Below are 18,887 nucleotides of genomic sequence, written 5' to 3'. Positions count from 1 at the left end.
TAAAACCAATTACCTCTTTACTGCGGCTTCCCCGGGCTGCACTCCTCCTCTTCCTCGCTGTACCTGTAATTTTTAAGAAAACTGCGCATGCGCGTACCCGCGCTTGTCATATCGAGAAATGTGTATGTGCGGAAGCGTCCAAGAGTCAGGAAAATACTTCACTTCAAACACATTAAATACATGAGTAACCTATATTAAACTGTTGACAAATATATATATATATATATATATATATATATATATATATATATATATATATATATATTCACTGAAAAAATCATAGGTTTCCGCCACATTATAGTTAGGAATTAGCCTTTAAAAGACTTTAGAAATTCACTGAAAAAAACATAGGTTTCAGCCACGTTATAGTTAGGATTTAGCATTTTAAAAACCTTAGAAATTCACTGAAAAAAACATAGGTTTCAGCCACGTTATAGTTAGCTGGACATTTCACTCATATAAAACCATTGAAATTCCCCCGTTATAGTTAGTTCAGCTAACTATAACTCACGCACCCGCAATGCACTGCTGATGACATCACATGTTACATCACTCATGACATGGTCGGTGACATCACTCATGACATCACTGATGACATCTCAAATGACATCACTGATGACATCATCCAGTGAATGTGTGTCTTTCTGAAAAATAAATATTTTTTATATATGTATATCTAAAGGTCGATGGAAGAATAAATGGGTAAATAAGTGTCTAAATGGATGGTTTTTTTGTAAAATTGATTGTATAACTGACTTATTAAGTGTATCTTAGTGAATACATGTATTAGCGAGTAATGTTTAAATATGTAAATATCTGTATCAGTGTCTCACTTTGTGTATAAGTGGCTGCATGGGTTGGTGATTAGCTACATTAGTGTCTATATGGGTTATTAGTTGTTTTTTTGAGTATCAGAATGAGTGTCTGTATGGTTTGGTGGGGGGTATTACTTAGCGCACAGATGCATGAATGACTGACTCTCTGTTTATATGTGTTTTGAAGACAGCATGTGCGCAGGACTGTATGGGTGTATGAGTGTGTGTATGGGTGTGTTAGTGAGTGAATGACTGTCTCAATAGTATCGTATGAGTAACTACATATGTTTTAAACTAGTATATGTGAGTATTGATGTATATAAATAAGTATATGTGAGAGTGAGAGATTGAAAGAGTTCCTGTATAAATAAGTATGTGTTTCTATAGCTGATTGTTTAGGAGAGTAATTATGTGTATGTTTCTGTAGAAGTAAGTGTAGTGGTGTGTGTATAGCTGTATATGCAATTAAATGGATGTTTGATAGTTTATTTTCATGTGTGAGTATGTGTGTGAGTAACTCTGTGGATGAGTATCGGTGTGTAACAGGATGCTTAGGTGTATGAGTACATATGATGAGTGAGCACATGTATGAGTGACTATATAGAACTGTTGGTGAATGAGTGGATGTGTATGTAGACGTTGGAATTTCTGAATAGGTTGTTGTAACTGGTATTGGTATCTCCATTTTTTTGAAAATGTTAGTTTCTATTTGTGAATGTGTGTATCAAAGGTTATATTAGGGTGAGAGGAGGTCTGCCACTCTTTCACAAGGATGATGTCATCAGTGATGTCATTTGAGATGTCAACAGTAATGTCATGAGTGATGTCACTGACCCTGTCATGAGTGATGTAATATGTGACATCATCAGCAGTGCATTGCGGGCGCGCGAGTTATAGTTAGCTGAACTAACTATAACGGGGGAATTTCAATATTTTTGTATGAGTGAAAAGTCCAGCTAACTATAAAATGTCTGAAACCTATGGTTTTTTCAGTGAATTTCTAAGGTTTTTAAAATGCTAATTCCTAACTATAACGTGACTGAAACCTATGGTTTTTTCAGTGAATTTCAAAGGTTTTGTAAATGATAACTTCTAAATGTATTAATTGTTATATTTTTTTATACTGATTTACTACATTGTTTTAAAGTATTTATTTTTAGATATTTTATTTTTTAATTTACATTACATATTTTTAGTATAGATTGAAAAAAATGTTTTTAAAAATATTGAAATTGTAATTTTTTTATTTTTATTTTATATAATTTTTTAATTATATATATTTTATATAGCAGGCAATGGTATCCTATGGAAGGAAATTCAAGTTACTGGTAAGTACGGTTAAAATTACTTTTCAGGATCAGTAGTGAGCTGAAAGATGCAGCACTGAGGTCTCTCCTGATAACAGGTGAGAAAATCGGAATTTGTGGCTTGACTGATTTTAGAGGAATTTTTTTAAGTTCCAAAACCCCACACCTAGAAGAATTTCCAAGTGAAACCAGTCAATGTTAGCCTATGGAAGGAAATTAAAGTTACTGTAAGTATGGTTAGAATTACTTTTCAGGATCAGTAGTGAGCTGAAAGATGCAGCACTGAGGTCTCTCCTGATATCAGGTGAGTAAATCAGACTTTGTAGTTCGGCTGACTTTAGAGGAATTTTTTTAAATTCCAAAACTCCACACTTAGAAGAATTTCAAAGTGAAACCAGTCAGTGTTAGCCTATGGAAGGAAATTCAAGTTACTCTAAGTATGGTTAGAATTACTTTTCAGAATCAGTAGTGGGCTGAAAGATGCAGCACTGAGGCCTCTCCTGATAACAGGTGAGTAAATCGGAATTCGTAGTTCTGCTGATTTTAGAGGAATTTTTTAAAGTTCCAAAACTCCAGACTTAATAGAATTTCCAAGTGAAACCAGTCAATGTTAGCCTATGAAGGAAATTCAAGTTACTGTAACTACGATTAGAATTACTTTTCAGGATCAGTAGTTGGCGGAAAGATGCAGCACTGAGGTCTCTCCTGATAACAGGTGAGTAAATCAGAATTCGTAGTTCAGCTGATTTTAGAGGAATATTTGTACGTTTCAACAATAGACAGAAACGTTTCTGGTAAAAACAACACAATAGAATCCTATGGAAACAAAAAATACACGTTACTGGTAAGTACACTTAGATTTACTTTTGAGAGTCCGTACTGGGCTCAAAGATGCAGCACTGACGCCTCTCACGATAACAGGTGAGTAAATCGGAATTCATAGTTCGGCTGATTTTAGAGGAATATTTTGCTCAATAGTGAAGGAAGGGGGTGGGGCCTGAGGTGACATGTGTGCAAACACGACCTGTGGCACGTTTTAATTTGGGGAATTAATTCCTCTTCAACCCTGAGGTCCCCTGTGAGCCAACTAGCCCACCAGGTACCTCCATTATGCGCCAGGGAGCTGCGTTGCAGAGAGGTGTTCAGAGGGCATGCCCCCTTTTTACAACACCCTGCAACACAGCTCAGTGGTGCTTACTGGAGGTACCTGTTGGACTAGTTGGCCCCTAGGGGACCTCTGGATTGAAGAGGAATTAATTCCCCAACTTAAAACGCGCCACAGGGCATGTTTGCACACATATTACCTCAAGCCCGCCCCTACCTTCAATACTGTGCAAACGTGCACGGTAGCACGTTCTAAGTTGGGTGATTAAGTCCCCTTGCATACTGGGGGTCCATGGGGGCCAACTATCCCACCAGGAACCGTCAGTATGTGCCAGGGGGCTGCATTGCAGAGAGGTGTAAAAAGAGGCGTGGCCTCATTACACCTCTCTGCAACGCAGCCCCCTGGCACGTTGCAGAGGGGGAACTATTTCCCCTTGCATACTGGGGGTCCCTGGGGCCCTACTAGCCCACCAGGAACCTCTAGTATGCGCTAGGGGGCTGCGTTACAGAGAGGTGTAATGAGGCCTCACCCCTTTTTACACCTTCTGCAACGCAGCCCCCTGGTGCGTTTGTATAGGGGGAACTAATTCCCTTTGCATACTGGGGGTCCCTGGCTGCCAATTAGCCTACCAGGAACCTCCAGTATGCGCCAGGGCGCTGTGTTGCAGACAGGTGTAATGACACCACACCCCTTATTACACCTCTCTGCAACGCAGCCCCCTGGTGCATTTGCAGAGGGAGAACTAATTCCCCTTGCATACTGGGGGTCCCTGAGGGCCAACTATCCCACCAGGAACCTCCTGTATGCGCCAGGGGGCTGCGTTGCAGAGAGGTGTAAAAAGGGGCATGGCCTCATTACATCTCTCTGCAACGCAGCCCCCTGGCATGTTTCCAGAGGGGGAACTAAATCCCCTTGAATATCCGTGGTCCCTGGGGGCCAACTAGCCCACCAGGAACCTCCAGTATGAGCCAGGGGGCTGCATTGCAGAGAGGTGGAATGAGGCCATGCCCCTTTTTACATCTCTCCGCAACGCAGCCCCCTGGCGCATACTGGATGTTCCTGTTGGGCTACTTGGCCCCCAGGGAACCCCAGTAATAAAGGGGAATTACTTCCCCCTCTGCAAACATGCCAGGGGGCGCGTTTGCAGAGTGGTGCAGGGAGGGGGTGTGGCCTCCTCCCTGATCCTGTTTTTTAAATATTTTTTGTTTTTAAGAAGTGGGGCTGTGTAGCCTCCCTTCTTTTTCTTTTTTTGGGCCCTGGGGACCCCATCCCCCAGGGCCTCACCCCCAAAAAGTTTTTTGTTTTTTTTACGGGAAGGGGGCTGTGTGGCCCCCCTCACATGGCCTCTTAAGGCCCCGGGGACCCCATCCCCCGGGGCCAGCCTACATCTTTTTTTAAATGTATTTTTATTATTTGGGGAGGGGGGCCGCGTGACCCCCCTCCTGGGCCACTTTTAGCCCCGGGGACCCCATCCCCCAGGGCTTGGTCCTCCTTGTTGGGGGTTGTGGGGGGTCCCCAAGCCCCCCACAGTCCCTGTCGGCTCCCCACATCCTGCGGGAGCCTGCATTGATTTTATGCTTGCCATGCAGAAAAGCAATCCACTTTGATTTTTGAAAGTGAGAGCAGGTTTCCTGCTCTCTCTAACAAAAACCAAAGCAGTTTGCTATGGTAGGGTGGGAGCCGTGAGGCTCTGGCCCTACCATAGCAAACAGCAGTGTCCCCGGGTAGGCACCCCCGGACACTGCAGGAGCCGGCCCTGGGGGGTGGCGGTCCCCAGGGCCATCAAGGGCTCCAGGAGGGGGGCCACGTGGCCCCCCCTCCCAACTGTTAAAAGCCCCGGGGTGGCGGTCCCCGGGGCTGGGGGGTCCGTCATGGACCCCCCTATTTTGAATATTAGTGTCCCGGGGAGGTGGTGGTCCCTGGGGCGTGTGGGGGGGGCTTGAGCCCCCCCACACAGGTTTTTTTTTATTTTTTAAAAGAAGCCCCGAGGGTGGCAGTCCCCAGGGCTGCGGGGGAGCCGTGAGCCCCCCACATACATTTCGTGGAAGCCCCGGGGGATGGCGGTCCACAGGGCTGGGGGGCCTCAGAGCCCCCCACCCTATTAAAAAAAGCCCCGGGGGTGGCAGTCCCCAGGGCTGGGGGGCCTGAGAGCCCCCCGCCCATAATTTAGTAAAGTCCCAGGGGGTAGCGGTCCCTTTATAAAGAGTCCATTGCCCCCGGGATTTGGCCCCCCGGGAGCTAAAAAAATATATATATGCAAATAATTTTTTTTATTAGCAGGGTACGCATACCATACGCGCATCCGGCAATTGGGGTCCTTGTGGGGCCCCATAAGCAGGCCTAGGGGGTCAGGGTGTTTCTACCCTGCCCCCTTTTCGCTTTTTTCGTGTTTCTTTTTCTGTTTTCTTGTGCCTCGGTTCTACCGAGGCACAAGATGACTGCCAACACTTCCTGGTTTGGAGTGTTGAGAGCCAATTAGCATAAGGCTCGTGCTCAGGAAGGTACGCGTACCGTACTTCGTCTATAGATATATCTATGATTTTACTTTTGATTTTCTCAGGAACTACTGAACGGATTTACACCATTTAACAAAAAGCGTAATCTGCGAACCAAACTCTACCTTTTTGCCAAATTTGGTGTAATTCTGTTCAGCAGTTCGGGCTGTAGATGTGTAAAAGTCCCATGGAAAATTGCATGGGGAAAACACGTTTTGGGACCCCCCTTTTTTCTCACCCCCAAACTTTCAGGGAAGGAGCAGAGCACCCCATCTTCTTTGAGAATTTTGCGAAGATTTGTCAACTGGCGCCAAAGTTATTCCAAATAGAATGTTGTGGATTTCCTATGGTAACTAGGTCCTAACGATAACTAACTACTGGCCAGTAGCTTATATTAATTTATGAACATAAAATCTACGTATATATGTATTAAAAAAACTGAAAACTATCAAGTGACATAGTTGCTATATAATGAAAAAAGAATTATCAATTAATAAATAATTGTTATTCAATGATTAAACAATTAACTTCCCACCCTGGTGCCCTACATAACCTACGAGCATGTACATATATTACACACATATTTAAAATAAATGAAATAATGAATCAACAATACATTGTTAATAATTACTACTTAATTACCTTCCTTCCCAATACCCCTACAAAGTTAGCATTCAGAAACTAAATAAAATAACATTAAATAAGAAATACTGAATTTACATATTTAAAATTCTATTAAATCATGTATTTACGAATAATGATTATTAGGTAATTAATTATTACTTAATAAACTTTCCATCCTATACCCCTACACAACTAGCATCGGGCAACTAAGAAATATGTAAAATAAATCAGCCTTCCATATTTAACATAATGAAAAAATCCATTAAATAATTAATTAACAATTAATAATAAATCAATAATTCATGATTACTTAATTAACTTCCCACCCTACACCTCTACGAATCTAGCAGCCCACACCTAGAATGAAAGTAAAGTAAATGAGGATTCCATAATGAAAATCAGATAAATAATTAATTAACAATTAATAATTAATTGTTAATTAATTAGTACTTAATTCACTTCCCACCCTGTACCTCCACAAACAGCCTGCAAATAACATATAATGAAAAGGTCAGTATTACATAAATTACATAATAAATATCAGTCATGTCATTAAATAAAATATATTAAATAATTCTTAATTATTTATTACCTAACTAACTTCCCACCCAATCCCCGTAGAAACCGAACAACCCGCTACAAAACGATAAATTACCATTTAAAATTAATTAAAACATTTGAAATCACTTAAAATTACAAGCTATATTTTAACCCCTTCCATGCGTCGGACCCGAGGGATCTGTCTGACGCATAAGTTCTCCTGTGCGTCGGACAGCTCCTGCACGTCCGGCGCCATCGCAGAAGAAATCCCTCGGGTGCAGGCACCAGAGGGATTTCTTTTACTTCCTCAAAGCCTCTGGAGCTGGGGAAAAGCTGCCCCACCTCCCGAGGCCCCCCCACCCTGTTTCTATGAGCTCTCAGCCCCCTGAGCACGTAGAAAGATGGTAGAGGTATCATTGGAAAGGGGAGAATCTCCGGGGGGCAGAAAGCTCACTAAACACCAGGGATTTTTTGGCTCTTGTTTATAGGGTGGGGGCTGGCCAAAATGGGCATTCCAATGCCCCCACCCCACGCCACAATGAGAGCCTTTCTGCCCCCCAGGGGGGCTGAAAGCCCACTAAATGCAAGAGATTTTTTATAGGTAGTTTTAATTTGGGTGGGGGCTGCCTACAACGTGCATGCCAATGCCCCCACCCCACCACATTTACAGACTTTCTGCCTCGCCCTGGGGGGAAGATGGCGGCAGTAACCCCCAATCTGCCCGCCGGGGGGCAGAAAGCCCACTAGATGCCAGGGATTTTTTGGGGGGCAAGTTGAATTAGGGGGGAGTTGTCAATAACGGGCATGCCAATGCCCCCACCCCTGCAACAATTACAGTCTTTCTGCCCCCCCCGGGAGCAGATGGGGGTGATAGCCCCCAATCTGCCCCCCCCAGGGGGCAGAAAGCCAGTGGCCCCTGATCTGCCCCGGGGGATCTATGACGTTACAACACGTTATTTTACAATGCAGACCGTTACAACGCAATTTTTACAATGCAGGTACCATTAGAAATACCCCTGTACCCCAAAAACCAAACCCAGCCCTAAAACCTAAAAATACCCCTGTACCCCAAAAACCAAACCTAGCCCTAAAACCTAAAAATACCCCTGTACCCCAAAAACCAAACCCAGCCCTAAAACCTAAAAATACCCCAAAATTACTTAAAATAATATATTAATATTTTATTTTAATTTTAATATTAATTAAATTAATAAAATAAAGAAAAATTAAATTAAATACAAATTATATACTTACCTATACTTACGATGTAATGGTAGTGCGTTGTAATAGTATCTGCTATGTAATGACATGCATTGTAATGGCATGCATTGTAATGGTATTTGCGTTGTAAAAGTTGCGATGTAATGGTAGTGCGTTGTAAAAGTTGCGTTGTAACGGTGCAATACCGCCCCGGGGGGCAGAAATCCCACAAGGTGCCAGATTTACGCTGGCTTTTTTATGCATTGGGGTGGGGGTTTCCCAGAATGGGAATACCAATGCCCCCACCCCCACAAAAAATAGCCACAGTCTTTCTGCCCCCCTTGGGGGCATATCTGGACCCCCGCCTCCGATTTCTCCCCAGGGCGGCAGAAACCCCATTAGGCAGAAACTGTTTTTTTAGCAATGTGCCTAGCTCATGATTTTGAACCCTAATTCTGCCAGCATCTAGGGAAACCTAGCAAACCTATAAATTTTTTAAAAGTAAACACCCAGGGAAATTCAGACTGGGGTGACTTGACTGGCTCTCACCAGGTTCTGTTACCCAGAATACTTCGCAAACCTGAAAATTTGTCTAAAAAAACACATTTTCCTCGCATTTCTGTGGTGGAAAGTTCTGGAATCTGCGTGGATCCACAAAATCCAACTCACCCCGCGTTCCCCAAAGTCTTCTGAGAAAAATGGTACCTCACTTGTGTGGGTAGGCCTTGTGCCTGCAACATGAAATGGCCCAAAACACAACATGGACACACCACATTTTCCCAGTGAAAACTGACCCTTTTTTTGCAGAGTGCCTAGCTGTAGATTTTGAACCGTAACTCTGCCTGCACCTAGGGAAACCTAGCAAACCTATATATATGTTTAAAAACTAAACACCCAGGGGAATTCAGGATAGGGTGACTTGACTGGCTCGCACTAGGTTCTGTTACCCAGCATCCCTTGCAAACCTCATAATTTGTCCAAAAAAAACCTTTTCCTCACATTTCTGTGGTGGAAAGTTCTGGAATCTGCCTGGATCCACAAAATTGGACCAACTCCACGTTCCCCAAAGTCTTCCGAGAAAAATGATACTACACTTGTGTGGTTAGACCTAGTGCCCGCAACAGGAAACAGCCCAAAACGCAGCGTGGACACACCACATTTTACAGTGAAAACTGACACTATTTTGCAAAGTGCCCAGCTGTAAATTTTGAACCCTAGCTCTGCTGGCACCTAAGGCAACCTAGCAAAGCTATACATTTTTGTAAACTAGACACCGAGGGAAATCCAAGATGGGTTGACTTGTCTTGCTCTCAACAGGATCTGTTACCCAGAGTTCCTTGCAAACCTCCAAATTTGTGAAAAAAACATTTTCCTCACATTTATGTGGTGGAAAGTTCTGGAATATGGGTGGATCCACTAAATCCCACCCACCCTGCATTCCCCAAAGTCTTCAGAGAAAAATAGTACCTCACTTGTGTGGGTAGGCCTAGACCCCGCAACAGGAAATGTCCCAAAACGCAACGTGGACACACCACATTTTCACTGTGAAAACGAACCCTTTTTTTTGCAAAGTGTCTAGGTGTAGATTTTGAACCCTAGTTCTGCCGGCACCTAGAGAAACTAAGCAAACCTGTACATTTTTGAAAACTATACACCCTGGGGAATCCATGCAGGGGTTACTTGTCTGGCTCTCACCAGGTTCTGTTACACAGAATCTCTTGCAAACCTCGAAATCTGTACAAAGCACTGTACGGTCCAGGGCCTGATTTTTTAAGGAAGAGCTTTATCTGGTATACACCAGGAAGGTCTCTATGATCAGCCTCTGCCAAATTGCTGGTGATCCCAGATTCAAATATGTGAACTGGGGTGACAAAGGTTTTGTGCTTGGTGTATCAAAAGCTTGGAAAGCCCTTCCCATGTATATCAAAGCCATTTCCAAACTTCTGGCTTTTAGGAAAACCATGAAAAAAGTGCTTAGACATGCTAATTGTATTCCTGAGGCCGCTTTTGCTGCTATATCAGCCAGCGCCAAGATGCCTTTTTTGGTAATCGAGCACTTTAGAAACATTTTAATTTAAAATCCGACTTCACCATGAGTTAGGATTTTAAATTAGGATTTCAGAGACACCAAGCATGAACTTGTCACCTATTCCCTTTTGGAAATGACACTTATACAATGTAATAAGGTAACTCTAATGTTATTCAAAGGGGGAGGTATGCCTTGCAGTAGTAAAAAAGAAATGTAAGAGTTTTTTACTACCAGGACATGTAAAACTTAAAAACACCTCTCCTACTTTTTAAATACTTCACACCCTGCCCTCTGAGCTGACCAGGTGCTACCCTATAGAAGACTTACATGTATTAAAAAGGAAGGTTTTGACCTGGCAAAAAGGTTTATTTTTCCACGTCGACATGGCATTTTAAAACTGCACACACAGGCTGCAGTAGCAGACCTGAGACATGCTTAAAGTGTTATTTAAGAGGGTGACACAATCAGTGATGCAGGCCCAGTAGTATCATTTAATTTACAGCTCGGGGCACCGGTAGTGTCACTTTACTAGGGACTTACAAGTAAATTAAATCTGCCTTTGGGGATAAGTCAATGTGACCATGTTTAAAGGAGTGAGCACATGCACTTCAGCACTGGGTAGCAGTGGCACAGTGCCCAGAGTCCTAAGGCCAGGAAAAACAAGATCAGAAAAAAATAATAGAAGACAAAATGTTTGGGGAAGACCATCCTTTGACTGACAGGTCTAACACGTCAACATTGATTTGGAGGCTTCATCGTACCTTGCTGGGTCCAAGCTTCTAATGGCATTCTCTGGTGACAATCAAAAGTATGGGGCGCCTATGAAATATCCTGTTTCTAATCTCGATTATAGTTATAAACTTTATGTAAAGACAAAGGATCTTCTACCTTTTATTTATAGTCTCACAGTTCTGCTTCTGTACCTGGTTGATATACGCAAAAACGATCATTGGTGTTAGATCTATTTAAATCGCTCACCATCTCTGTGCACCCAGTATACAGCATTTATCCCATAGGCATTACTCCACAACATGTTACCACATAAGTCTTTGCCAGAGGGTAAATGCAATGCAGCCCTTTCTTTGGTTCTTGCCTCAAATTATCTTACCACACAGGTATGGTTTTTTTAATGTAAAAATTATTATGTAATTTAAAAAAGAAGGGATTTAAGGGTTATGGGATGGGTAAGGATTTGGGGTGGTAAGGGTTTTAAAGGGGTCCTTAGGGTTCCGCGGAGGGTAAAGGTACAGAGTAGTAAGGGGTTTAAATGGGATTGTTAAGAGCACAGGATAGTAAGGGCTTCAAGGGTGTTTTGGGGGAGTTCAGTGGTGGGTAACGGTATAAGGTAGTGAGGGGTTTTTAGGGTTCAGGGAAGGCAAGGGTACATGGTTGTAAGGGTTTTAGGGGTTTTAGGGTTTAAGGGTGAGTACACAAAAGGAGAAGTAAGGGGTAAGCATAAAACCAAAAAATGTTTTGCCTAAAATAAATGGGGGGGCCAGGAAAGATTTCCCCCAACTAAGAAAATAGTAGCCATAATGTGATTGTGTACATCTGTGCAGTCTTGTGTGAGGAAGGTCATAAAATACAGATTTCTACTAAGTAGCTCATCCAGGCTTGTGTTTACCTTTGTAAAATATCTCTTACTCTGAATTTATATGCACACTGCCCTGAACTGTACGGAATATCGGAGTTGATGTTTACACTATTCTATTCCTCTTCATGCATCTGAAGCAACATAAAATGTGAGGCTCATGACTCATTAATGATGTCACTAATGAAGTCGCAGTCTGCGTACCAGTATGTTGTCAATGTCTTGTGTGAAGAACTTCAAATAGATTCCACTTTTATGGCTAGACCAGATTCACACTATATCTCTATATAACGGTGACATCTTGTATGAGTAGATTCAGCAGAGACTAAATACAACCTTTATTTGCATCCTTGAATACCAAACCTTGAAGTAGCATTAGGTCATGCAATGATGACCTGTCTTGGCCTGTACACTAAAAAGTCAGACTATATCACAATATTGAATAAACAACACATTCACTGCATAGGAATTATATCAAATGGGTCTGCCTATATCCAGAAGGTGAATGGTGGAATAGAGTAGGATCGGGTTAAATAAGACAGTGCTAAAAAAAAGTCGTATAAGTACAGTTTTGGAGTTTCCTTCTACTCCAGACTGATGTTTATCCATTGTATGGGTCTCTCCATCTCCTTCTGCTGCTCTTCTTCTCAAGGCTGTTACATGTGCTTGGGTTACAATGGTGGTGAAGAGAAGGAGGGATTCCCTACAAGTCCAAAGATGCCACATTGCCACTCAAACCCCTACTGCCGCTTACAAGGATCTGTACACTGACTGCCAACCCCCTGCAGTTTTCCAAGAAGGATCAAGATGGCAACTGGTCACGATATTGGGACAGATCTATTTTTCTGAGCCACTGTATGGCCCTCCAGGTTTGGTTTCTTCCCACCCAGCCTAATAGAAATCCGCTGCTGTGACAGAAGCTGCAGAAGTCTGCAAGCTCGATTTTTGTCCCAGGTGGGCTGATCCCATCATTGCTTGTGAAGGAAATACAGGTAATTACCTTATGCAGATTTCACTCTCTGCCCCTTCCTTTTATGGAGAAGTCTAATTTTCCAGAATGAGTCTATTTTTCCGGCAGAAACATTCAGCTGTCAACTGTCCAGCAGAGTAATTAACTTGACCCATCAAGATAGCTAAAAAATATTAATTTCTTTAAGGCTGGCTCAAGAAAATGTCCTCAATTTTTAAAATCACATAAGTAAACACACATAGAGTAAAACCTATTCTTGGTATCCATTCAAGACCCAGAATAGTTAGGTAAAGATAATGACTTTCTGACCTAATTATGCAGAGCCTCTTGGTACAGCTGCACAGCAGCAGAACTTATTTGAAAATGTAGGTACTGGAGATTACAGCTCACATCATGCTTTTAAAAATACTTGCAGTATGTAAGATGCCTTTAGGGTGTCTCATCCAACAACATATTTCCAAAAACCAGAGGTTGAGTAGCAAAAATAACTGTGGACTTTAATGGGTCAGATTCTGCTTCCATACACTTCCTATCTCACTTAACCATTATCACAAACTAAAGTTACACCCTGTATGATAATAGGAAGGACGTCATCCAAATTCTCAGCTAAAAACCTATATATCTTCAAAATAATAGTGCTGAAATTAAAGACTCTAACAGTTTCTAGCAGAGCTAGGGGTGTTAATACTGTTACCATTCTTACCATGTTGAATGATTATAACACTCTTGTCTCATACTACATGAAATCACTCATTACTAGCTAGAGCACAAATCTCTTATCCTCTCACCACAACAAACTATTTGATACCAAACTGAATGAGATTTACATACATTAGAAAGTCTGTATATTGCATTCTCTCCATCTCTCTCCCACAAGCACTGCCATCTGGAACATTACTATCCTAATGTCACACACCAATTGCAATACCTTTAAGCCTTCCTTTAGATGCATTTCTTCAACCAAACCTACATACGAGAATAGAATGTGATAACAGACCTCAAAATACATCTTATTACCACAATCTTTAAAACAAAATTTCCTAAAAGAATATATGTCACCATACAAAATACCAAATACAAGATATTGTCCTGCAAGAATATTGTATTCACATATATCAACTACCACAACATAGTGAATGTACATATTTATAGGTGAGTGCAAATTTTCCATTCTTAACTGCATACTTCAGTTTCTTTTAGATGTATATATTTTGTCAAGGTACAGACCACCACCCCTGTGATGGCTATAAGTCCTAATGGGTCTCAAAGTGCGACCCACCTCAGTAATATTCATAGAGGAGGTTGATTTGTGTTGAGCTATGAATTGCTTATTACAATTGTAGCATATTCCCAGCCAGGGTACAAGTAAATGATTACACCACACACAGAGCTTGGTATCACAAATCTTTATTTGTCTGTGTGTAACTGCAAACTAAACATTCTAAAGCAACCTTCACTGCAATACACTCTGTCCATTACGTCATCATTCTACAGAGTTTATCAAGAGCAAAAGGGTTCCATTAATGTTAAGTTGCAACACACTACATCTCCCCCTCTGTTAAATGAAAACCTACCAATTTTTCAAACTATGTACACATTTAAACAGTTAAATCTCTTCAATTAATCTCTTTGGTGCTGTAATTGTTTGACCTGAGCATGTAATGCGAAGCCACCATCAAGATCCAAGAGCTGCAGGGATGGTGAAAAGGCAGTCAAGGGTGCTTCAGCGTCAGTCTCTCCTTTACCATGGATATCTGATGAACTATGAATCAAACGCTGAAAGTGAAAAGAGTCTTTAGTGACAGACTTCCCAGGGTGCTGGGCAGTCACCATGTGTCCTTGATTGACACCACTTGGTAAGGTTCTGCATCAAAAGGAGCACCAGATTTTATTTTCCTCATCTGATGTGAAAGCACTCTGTCTCCTCTATGGAAGACAATGTTTTTGTATGTCATCTTCGGTCAGCAAATGTTTCCATCTTTTGTTCCTGAATAAAGACCCTCGTACGATTGGTCCACTGGGGTATATTGGTTGTCATTGCTCTCTTGAACATCAATGTCGCAGGATTTCACTGGTCGTCGAGTGAATGGTAAGCTCTCAATGTAGAGTTTACCACAGTTTGTAAGCTGAGTTGTAAGTGTTGCTTGCTGCACATCTTTCTTTAGTGCACTCAAATCTCTCAAGCAGTCAGTTGTCCTGAGGCCACAGATGAGTGCTCTTTTGATGCTTTGTACTCAGATGCTCTAAGACGTCTTTGAACTCCTGACTACTTAATGGCAGGCCATTGTCAGGTTTTAGGGTGTCTGGAACACCCCATGTTGCAAAGATGCCATCCAGCCTCTCAATGACTCGTTCTTAAGAAATGGATGAGAGAAACTCAATTAATGGTAATTGTGAATATTCGTCCACAATCACCATCAGGGGATGTCCATTGTCGAGTGGACCGAAAACGTCAATGGCTATTCTCTCCCAGGCACCTTTGGGAGTTTTGACATGTTTAGATTGTGTTGATTACTGTTTTTAGATAGGCAGTTGCATAGATGACAAGCCTTTTTTATTCCTTCTCAACTCGCTCGTCAAGGTATGGAAACCAGATTCGATCTTGGAGAGCTTGTTTTGTTGCAATGATTCCCTTATGTCCCTCATGGACCAATTCAGTAACTTTTTGCCACAAACTCACCAGAATCAAGATTCTTGCCCCTCACAATATAACTCCCTCTTGAGTTATAGTCAGTTCATCTTTGACAATTCTGTATTTTTGGTAATCACCCTCACTGGTGAGAGATTGGGTGTGCTGGTTCCACAACTGATGTGTAATTATATATTTCAGCTAAAGTATGTCACTATTGTGGCTGGTGGTGCTGATAATCTGGGCTAATGAAATGGCAGCTGGTGTGTTTGATTTTACGATGACGTTGACATAAGCTTCAGCTGACTTGAATGGGCACTCTGGAAAAGTAGTCAGCAGGGTTCGGATCCTTTTCTGGATGATGCTAAATGTTATAATTGTAGTCTTGTAGCCATAGCCCCCAACGTTCAAGGAGGCATCTTGCCCTTTGGATTGCCAAATATTGTTAGTAAAGCTTGATGATCAGTTACCAGAGTAAAATGCTTTTGTTATATAGGAACACATGGAAATGTTTACACGCCCATTTCCCGGCTAAAGTTTCTTTTTCAGCTTGTGAGTAAGCACATTCTTTGGGGGAAAAACTCCTATTTGCATTCGCCACAATATGCCTTTGAGCATTCGGTTGTCCACTGTACTGTGCAAGGATACCAACTAGGCTATCGCCAACAGCAACATCTGTATGAGGTTTTAGATTTAATAAGCCATTTTAGTAGCATTTCAATGGCTTGTTAGATTTTCTTAAACCTGTTCTCATATTCATGTGACCACTGAAATAAAAGATTATTTTTCATCCCCTCTCTCAATGGAGCTCTTACGGTGGCAGAGTCTTGTATATATCTAGAGCAGTACTGGCTATGTCAAGAAATAAATGCACCATTGAAACATCTTGTGGGGGATCAGCATTTGATGGTGCTTGTACTTTAGCAAGATCAGGTGTCATACCGCCATCAAAAGATATGGCCAAAGAATCAGCCAGTAAACAACATACTTGTGTTTTTGGGTAGCTCCAAAAACCAAAATGTCATCACTACAATCTAACACATTCATGACAGGTTGTGTGGTATGTCGAATGGCGTCTTGAAAAAGTTCTGCCGATTATGACACACCAAAGATTAGCCTTTTGTATTGAAACTGACCAACATGTGAAGAAAAGGTTATAATGTGCCTGTAGTTTTCTTTGAATTAAAACTGATGATAACCTTTATTTAGATCAAGTCAAGAGAAAACCTTTCCACCAATCAAATGCGTTATCATATCAGCAATGTGTGGACTTGGATGTCTTTCTAATTCAAGTGCCTTATTTGCATGACTAATATCAACGCATAAACATACCGCTCCCTTACTATCCTTTTTGGGCAGTACCACGATGGGAGAAGCCCATGGCATTGGGTCAATGGAACCCTCAATGATGTCAATCTTAAGTAACGCTTCAAGTTATTTTTCAACAGCATCTTGTAAATGAAAAGCAATTTACCTATGTCGTTGAGCAACAGGACAGACATCCTCAATAATATGCAACTTTACTTTCATAGTCTTAAGGTTTCAGAAACCATGAAACAACGAAGGGAAATGACTTACTATTTCATTGTGAGCATTCATATTGTAGTTCATGGAAATCAGTCCCATATCAGCAGCTGTGGTGAAGCTGAGTAGACAGGCACTAGACACTGTCTCTTGAAGTACAAGGATGGGTGCCTGCACCTTCGCTTTCTTGTGTTTCATTGTCACTACAAATAAACTGTGACTTTTTAAGGGTGTTGATGCTGCTAATGTATACCCTTTGATTGTCAATGGCATATGTTGCGGTAAACAATGTAATTCATTATATTTCTCATCAGGCATTTATTTTCAATGTAATGTTCGGATAATGTTTGAACGGCTTTAGTGCCTTGGCATGTGGACTTTTCATTGACTGATATTTTTCTTCACATGCAGTTAGTCCAATATGTACACACTTTTCTGAAGTAAAAATTGACATGGCACAACCATCTGCATCACTTTCACTTGATACTGATATGGAGAAACTGTTTGATGATGACTTAGATGACAATCAACTTCGTTCAGTGTTAATTTGTGATACCTTGCATCTCCACTGGGCCTTTTGGGTGCACTTTGAACGCTGCTTCTGGAGCATTCCAATGGCCATTTTGTGTTTTCACTGTGACTCATTAGTTTTTCCCTTTGCTTTTTACACCATCACAAAATGATTCACCTTCCCAAAGCCATTATATATGTCCAATAGTAGGACATTTGTCTTTGTGTGGAAATGAAAATCCACATCTAAACATAACTTCTTTTTACATGTAGACATCTAATTGTGCCCTTTAGTCTGTTGCATTGACTTGCTTTTCACACGCATGACTGATTCATTCTGGGCACCTCCGGCATCCATGTCAGTAGCTTGTCTATTGGAACACTCTTCAACTCTAGCAGTCATTGACACTTGTTCCAGACTCAGAGTTTTTCTCAGCATTGTCCAGAAGGAACTGGACAAGCAACCATTAATGACTCTGAGATGTATGGCTTCTTCTTCATTAAATTCATGGAGTTTGTCAAATCTCTCCACAAATTCATTGATGGGTCGACAACTTTCTGGCTTTCTAGACTGAAAATATATATTTTTTCATCAACATCTGGCATTTGATTGAACTTGAGATTCAAGGTTTCTTTAATCTAACGTATGTGATTTCTTCGTCAATTCATGACATTTTCTTTATGACTTCCTTTACGCCATCACCAACAAGATTTGTTAGGTATTTGATAATCTTTTTGTTATTATTTTCTTCAAGTGCATCAATGAAATCTTCAAATATCTCTAGCCACGTAGTCCATTGGTCGCCAATATTTTGCTTTTTGGTGCTATCAAATAATGATGGTAGTTTTAAGAAAGCAGCAGCATTGTAGCCCAGTTTGGAACTTAATGAGGCTGGACATGGCAGTTTTTTTGGCCAGTGTGGCTAGCTCATTCAAACTGAGACTTTGTAACATACTGGCCTCGGTATCATCCTTGATGATAGCTGGAAACATGATTTTCCTCTGTATCTCCATCAGATCAACAACCTGCCACTATTCCAAACCCCTCACTGACTTTCAATCTTCAAATAACTGTGGAATTGTTCTCTGCAAACACAACCCCAGGCACTGCTTCTTGGGATGCTGTGCCCAGTACTGTGGTGTGAAGACTCTGTTTAATTACTTCTAATAAGCAGACAACCATTTCTTGCATTTAGGTCTCGTTGCTGCTGGCATCTCTGTGCAATTGCTTACACCTGGTTGATCTCTGCCTCACAGCACTTATAATCGCAGCGTTATCTTGTGCTTGTACTTTTTTCGACACCGGGTTGATCTCTAATTGACGTCACTTGTAATCGCAACATTGTCACTCCGTAATAGGTATGGCTCTATGTTGCATAGTAGTGCAGTATCTTTATGTACGGCCTGATCAACAGGTTCTCGACTAGTGACATGTGGATTCTCTGTAAATACTTTCTGTTAGACCTGGCATCTTTGGTGTGGTTTCCCCTGTCTTTTTGCCTCTACCTCCTGTATTTTTGATGCTGTGCTGGATTTCAATTTTGCTAG

Source organism: Lissotriton vulgaris, chromosome 9 (genome assembly GCF_964263255.1).
Source record: "Lissotriton vulgaris chromosome 9, aLisVul1.2, whole genome shotgun sequence".
In the NCBI taxonomy this organism is placed as follows: Eukaryota; Metazoa; Chordata; class Amphibia; order Caudata; family Salamandridae; genus Lissotriton; species Lissotriton vulgaris.
Note: the sequence above shows the minus strand (reverse complement) of the source record.